The following is a 7,864-nucleotide window of genomic DNA, read 5'->3' as shown; positions in this document are numbered from 1 at the left end:
AAATAACATTTAAAACTAAAATAATTATTAAATCTTATTTATAATATTTATAATAAACTAATAAAAAGTTTTATAAAAAACAAACAGTTATTTAATATTTATATATATATATAAAATATAAATATAAAATATGATTACAAGACATTTGTCAACTTTGACAATTATCAACTAAGACATTTGTCGAAACCCTCAAAATATTTTGTATTTATAACAATAAAATATATATTTTCTATAAATATTATTTTTATTTTATAATTAGAAAACAATGTTATTAATATTGTAAAATTGTAAAATACAAAACAACATACTTTTAAATAAAAATAGAAATTATAAAAATATAATTTATTGGTATAATTTGTGTGCATTTTACATATTTTTTTAAATTAAATTAATTAAAATTAAATTGAAATTTATTTAAAATATCTGAAATTACAATTTTATATCATTTGTGTTGATTAATTTATACAAAAATAATAAGAATAAAAGATTTTTTTCAGAAATAAAACATTTATAAAAAGAAAAATTAATCTTTTCATATTTTGTACTTCCAGCTAAACAATTATTAAATAATATATATTATATATGGGGTATTGCAAATACAATAGCTGGAAATTGAAAATAAATACTATCAATTTTAATAAAAAATATTTTATTTTTGATAATTATTTTGGTGTCAATGTTTGAATGCATTTTAGATTTCAAGATGTTTGAACCAATTTATTATTTCAAATTAAACTCTATTTTTACAATTATACATTTATATATTTATAAACATATTTTATTTAAAATTTTGTTTATTTAATACATTTACAATTAATTTATTCAGATTTATTTCAAATGACAAAAGAACCTCTTCGCTTCTTTAAAGAACTCAATGATAACCCAAAGCGACATCCATTATTGTGTATTGGAAAAATATGTTTCTTTCAACGAGCCAAATGGGACAAATCGAAAAATGATATTGTTTTTGAATGTGCTGGAAATAACTGTAATGTAACAGTACATGTAAAAGATAATGATTATTATATTGTTGGAAATCATACTTGTATTTTTGATCACGAACGTTTATTTTTGTCAAGATGTCGAAGAGAAGCCACAGAAAAAGAATTTGTTAAAGGTCTAAGTGATACTCCGCGTGAAATAACAAAAAGAGTCATGACACACAATTTTTGTTCAAACATGTCAATAAAAGACCATAGATCAATTAATAAATATATAACCAGACTACAAGAAAGACTTCTTGGAAGTAACCCCAAAACAATTGAAGATATCAATTTCACGGAAGTTTTGAAAACCACATTGATACCTCAAAATGAGTCTAATCCAGATAATACTTTTTTATTTTATGATTCTTTCACTGAAACTCAAACACTCTCCAGATTTTTTATTTTTCTTCTTGTACACAACGGCACATCGCCTCCAAGTCAGAAGAAATGTTTGGTGATGGAACATATCGAATTACTCCAAACATAATTACATGTTTGTATACGTTACACTCTCTTATTGATAACACATGTTATCCAATTGCATTTCTATTACTTCCAAATGAGACAGAAGAAACATTTATTCGTGCTCTTAAAGTACTAAAGCCCTTTTTAATCAATGTTAAAATTGTACACTGTGATTGTCAGATTTCAGCAATGAACGCATTTAGTAAAGTATTGGGAGCAAACATTAAATTATGCTTGTTTCATTTAAATCAAGCGGTGTTTAGAATGTTGGGCAAAAAGGGGCTTTCTATAGAATATATAAAAAATGCCAAATTACATCTATGGGTACGGCGACTATTTGGACTACCTTTTCTACCAAAAGAAGAAATACACGATGCTTTCGAGAAATTATTCATTGAAATGTCAACATCTTTAGAATTTGGTGTACCTTCACATTTATTAGAAAAGTACAAAGAAGTTTTAAATTATTATAAAGATTTTTGGTTGAAAAAAATTGGGAATGAAAAATGGTGTCAATTTTTCACAAAAATAGGACAAATAATTTATGTGAAGCATTTCATCATGCAGTAGGTTTAGAGTTTCAAATTGCTCATCCAAGAATCGTGGTTTTGGTCGACATGTTAAGAAAATTGGATGACATGTGTAGGCAAAGATGGTTAGATATGGCAACTGGAAAACACGAAGTTGCTTATCGACGCGCAATTCAAGAATTAAGCAGAAAATTGAATATTACAATGGAAAGTTATCAAAATGGAAAGTTTGAAAATCAACTGCAATATCTAGACGCAATTGGCAAGTTGTATATTGACTACAATTTTACAACAAAGGCGTCAAGAAGAAATGTATCCATTCGTGCAATAAATGCATCACAAAGATTGATAAATGAAATGTATATTATAATGCAAGAACAACAAAATGTTACTTTTGATGAAAATGGGACAAATTTAAATATATCAACTTTCATTGAACCAAGTTATCAAAGTGAAATTGATTTTGAGTCAACAATAAAATCAATACACGAATACAATTCAACAGTACAATCAATTTTTGAAGAAAACAGTGTTATTACATTGGAAAAAACAGAAGGAAAGATGGAAAATGTCCGAAATTGCGCCAAAAGTGGCATTAATACTTCAAAGATATAATCAAAGAAAACACTAAAAAGGAGAAAAAAATTGACTATATGTCAGAAATTGAACAAAGAAAAAAACCTCGAAATCACAAGAAAAATATTGATTAATTCAGTTTTCTATTAAAATAAAAAGCAATTTTAAAAATAAATATTCAATTTGCATAATAAAATAATTATGTTTAATATATTACCTTTTTATTATGTTTAAAATTTGTTATGAATATATACAAGATATTATATTTATAATCAGAATATTATAACAATTCAAATAATTAGAATGTAAATCATATTTATTTGATAAGATTAACATAAATATAAATTCTAAATTGTTTTAAATAATATTATTAAGTATACATTTTGTTTTTAATAACACCTATTAATTATATTTTTTATAATTTCTATTTTTATTCAAACGTATGTTTGTTTTGTATTTTACAATTTTACAATATTAATAACATTGTTTTCTAATTATAAAATAAAAATAATATTTATAGAAAATATATATTTTATTGTTATAAATACAAAATATTTTGAGGGTTTCGACAAATGTCTTAGTTGATAATTGTCAAAGTTGACAAATGTCTTTTTACCATAAAATATAATAATTTTGATTAAACATTATAAATTGTTTTTTGTAATGTGTAATTAAAACATACCAAAAAATTTGTAATTACCGATTTTTAATAATAACTACATAAACATCTTATGTTATTATTATTGATGAGCTAATGGCAACAACATCACAAATATTAAACACAATAGGCATAAAATGCCAGAAAATAGAATGTGTTGTTTTTGATTGGAATAACATATTTGAAATCAAGACAACATAAACTTGGGCCACAAAGTCCGACACGTTATAACAGTTTTTTCTTATGTTTTTCGGGACTTTAATATATTTTGTCTAATTTTATCCCTGTTTTACATATCATTATTTTCCCTTATTTCGATTTTTCCGTCTTTTTTTTCAATTTGTCGTTTTGTACAATAACAACTAAAAACTTGACTTCATTATAATTTAATATTAATTATAACTATAACAGGGTCCTTTAATTTAGTATATTTTTGACAAGGGTTACTTATGAAAAGAATGATCCCAAAGTGCATTTTAGTACAAAAGCAAATAAACTTGATGTCAATATTTTTCATTATCAAACATTTGCTGTAATTTTTGGTGTTTTTGAACCTCTTTATTTCATTATTTTTTATTCAGAGAAGAAAAACACAGTTTGTTTTTAATTGAAAATAATTATTAACGAGAGTAATATTCAGTTAAAACTCGACACAAACAACAACATCCAATTTACTTAAACGTTAATTGTTGTGCTTTTAGGACAACAATACTGAATATATGTTGCGAAGTATCGAGTTGAGGTCAAATCAAATAACGGAATCGGGTTTTTGGAAAAGGCTGGCTAATATTCCAACATTTTCCCGAATTTGTACGGAAACAATAGAACGGGATTGGTGTTTTTTTTAAATAAAGTCTGTACTTTCGATTTTTTGTTTTTTGTTTTTTTTAGGAAAAAACAAAAATAAAAAATGGGACTTAAGGAAGTTCTAAAAATATGACAGTACAGACTTTTGAAAAACAGTTTATAAAAAATAAAAATACAACAACAAATTACATTTTTAGAAAAATGAAAATCAATTATGTTAATTGTTATAATCTATAATATATAGTTTTAAACGATACCAGAATTCTGTATGCCATAATTATTGTTGCTTAATTATTATAAAATATTATAGAAAATATAATTATAATTTTAATTTGTGCTATAAAAGCACGAACTGAGAACTAATATAAACAATAAGGTTGACATGAATAAAAAACTTTTCAAGGCTCGAGAAAGGTTTTGATGTTGGACTACCGGCCCACAATAAAGAACACAATGTTGTACGTGTGGGCTGTGGTTCTTAGGTGATTCTTGAGTTGCCAAGCCTGTTATTGATTTGTTTTTTATCTGTTGTGTTAAAATTGGTATAATTATAATTTAATAAATTGGTTGGTTATTTATTTCAAAAATAATAAAAAAATCGTAGCTCACATTGTTGTTCTTACAGTTAAATTTACTCAAATTTACATCATTTTTGTTTAAACAATCCAAAAATACTTTAAATTGATTGGTTGTTTTTGTGGGTATTATTAGGATTACCATCTATTAATAGGAATTTCGCTTATTTTTATTTTTGAATCAATTAATAAAAGAAACAGAATTTACCAACAAACTTTTTTCCAATTATTTTTTTAATAAAATTTCTTTTGATATGACAAAAGCTCTTAATTATCAAACCTGCTAATGTTTTTCAACACTTGGGGAACTCTGGTTAAAGTAAATAAGATATTACATTTTTATATTGTGAGAAATGACACTCTGAATCCAAAAATGTTTGTACAATATTAATAACTCATCAAAACGTGTAAATAACAAACCAATTATAATAAACGTAATTATAAAGGATAAGTTCTGTATTCTATTTGTTTTCAAACATCTTATTTACAATAAGATGTTTTAAATCGTTTTTCGGTTTTATTTTCAAAATGAATCTTATTATTATAATAAAATATATTAAATTTTTATATATTTTGTTTATAAAAATAAACAAATATATTCCCATTAAAGAATTTGATATTTCGTAGAGTCAGTCCGTAAAAGTTGTACATTATTTAAACGTTGTTTACTTGGTGTTATATTATTAGAACAAAAGAAGTTCCCACAATAAACGAAACTATCGGCAAATAACAACAATGTTTACCATTTAAAACTTAATTTCTTAGCAATTCCCACTTTAAAACAATTTCAAAAAGTAAAAAAGAATAAATTGAATTAGAGCAGCTCCAAAACAAAAAACGCCAACCCTAATAATCTTATTTTTTTGGTAAATAAAACTCTATTATTTATCTTTCTTTTATTCACAAACACATTAATTTGTTCAGAAAAAAATAAAAAACAAAAAACTGGATGAGTAAATAAACTAAAATGACACTTTATAACAAGACAAAATTTTTATCCTGAAAAAATTATAGGCTTTTTAAACAACAAAAAAAATATGGCATCAAGTTTAATTAATTTTTGGTTTAAACAATACAGTTATTATGGTGATGTTTTAATGAAACATTTTCAACTTAAAAAAAGAAATTGATCAATTCAAAGCTTTTTGAAATCAAACATTACAAGAAAACTTTCATTAACATTTCTTCGTTTTGTTGAAAGCATTAAACAAAAGACAAATTAACTTTATTTTTTGTTAAAAAAATATAACAACAGAAAAAAAAACATTATCACATAATTACACTAAATTATAATTCAAAGGTTTAGTAATCATAACTTTGTTATGATTACTAGAGTTGAGCACTTTCAAAAAGCACTCGGCTTTTGAAATTCCATATTCAAATATTGTTGCCAAAAAACATTTGAAATCTTTGTTATAAAGTACACCATGTTTAAAACTTTTTTGAAAAATTTTTTAACTTGGTCTTTGTAAAAAGAATTTTCACAAAGAAAATAAGAATCTAAGCTTTAAATAAATCAATTGATAATTTTTATTTATAAGTATTTTATAGTTAAAATATTGTTTATAATGGATTTTTGAACCTTTAACTGATTATTATTAAAAATATAACAGAAACAAATATTAAAAAAAGAATAAAACTTACAGTAAAATGTATTGAGTTGAATTTAAATCCGATAAAATATGGTGGTATATCACTTGGATGATAAATAAAAATACTATAACATTCTATACAAAACTATCAAATTATTTTATAAAAACCCTTGAAATAATACAGACTTACAGTAGGAGAAATGAACTAGGACCATTAGAACAATTAGGGCAACTTTAGTAAAAAATGTGAAACGGTAAAAAAATACATTTTTGGGACAAAACCCTTAATCGACAATAACATTATTTAAATAACAAAAATTCAAATAACATTTTATCAAAAACAATATTCATAAAAGAAAATACCAATAACAAAATTCAAATAACAAAAAATACAACAATTTGTTTAAATTTTAAGAGAGATGCCTTTCTCTGGTCGATCACCTCTTATCCCGAGCCGCAGCAAATTTTGATTGTTTTAACTGGATTTTTAAACTTAGTTATAGACACCGCTCATAGTTATACTACTTGAGAGGTCTTGTATCACTCTGGTTGTTGCTTTCGAATGTGTTAATGGATACAAACGAATTAATAAAACAGATACGAATGAAACAAACAGTATGAAATAAATTGTTTTTTTCGATTTTTTCTTTAAATGATTATAATTTTTAATTAATCACTTATTAACCCTGATTATATAAAAAAGCTATCCAAAACTATTAAGATTATAAATATAAATAAATATATTTATTTACATTTAAATAAATTATTTTTTTTAAAATAACATTTAAAAACAAAAAATGTAATAACATTTTAAACTGTTTGGAAATAAAACATGAACAATTTGGTATTACAACATAAAATTACTATATAGTGCCATATTGGATAATGTAAACATGTAAAGTCGTTCATTTTCATTATAGGTTGTCAAAATATTTTCATAAAATAACAATAATTCACCACCTCGATATTTGTTACCATACACACTGGATTGTTGAATACCATTTTCATGAATCCAAAGTTTAAGATATGATAAAGAAATAATCTTAATTCACAAGTAAATAATTTTACTTGTTGATTGTTAATTGGAAAAGACTTTCCCATATGAAAAAACATTTTCTATAAACAAGGTTTTTAACACTAATTAAAATAGAAAATGTTCAACATTTCATAATTGTTCAAATATGTATTTCCCGTAATTTAACAGTGTTTTGGCGCAATGAAATATAGAGAGAAAATAACAAAAATGTTGAAAAAAAGAAAAATGAAATTAGTTTGAATTGATTGGACAATTTTGTAAAGTTTCAGTTTTTTTCAAAGGGTTAAAATGATTGGTCGTTTCAAATTTGTGCACATTTATTACAACGGGAAGAAGCCCTAACCATTAGGAGTTTTTACTAAAGGTTCGGATTCATTTCTAAAGTACCGGGTCCATTTTCCCTACTGTATCATTAGGAAAAAAAGAGTGCATAACAGAGCCAACACAACATCTAAAGTTTAATCCTTGTTTTTAGAAAATTTAAACATTATCTTTGGACTAAAAAATAAGATGTTTGTTCTTTGTATTAAATTGAGTTGAAAATATATGTTAACAAACTAGAAGCGGCTCCGTGCCGCTACTACCCGACGAAACGCCTTTTACATTTCCACCACAGCAAGTGGAAACCAGCCAACTTTC

The sequence above is a fragment of the Entamoeba invadens genome, assembly GCF_000330505.1.
Source record: "Entamoeba invadens IP1 unplaced genomic scaffold scaff_1105074726205, whole genome shotgun sequence".
In the NCBI taxonomy this organism is placed as follows: Eukaryota; Evosea; order Mastigamoebida; family Endamoebidae; genus Entamoeba; species Entamoeba invadens.
The sequence above is the reverse complement of the archived record's forward strand: the minus strand, read 5'-3'. Positions refer to the sequence as shown.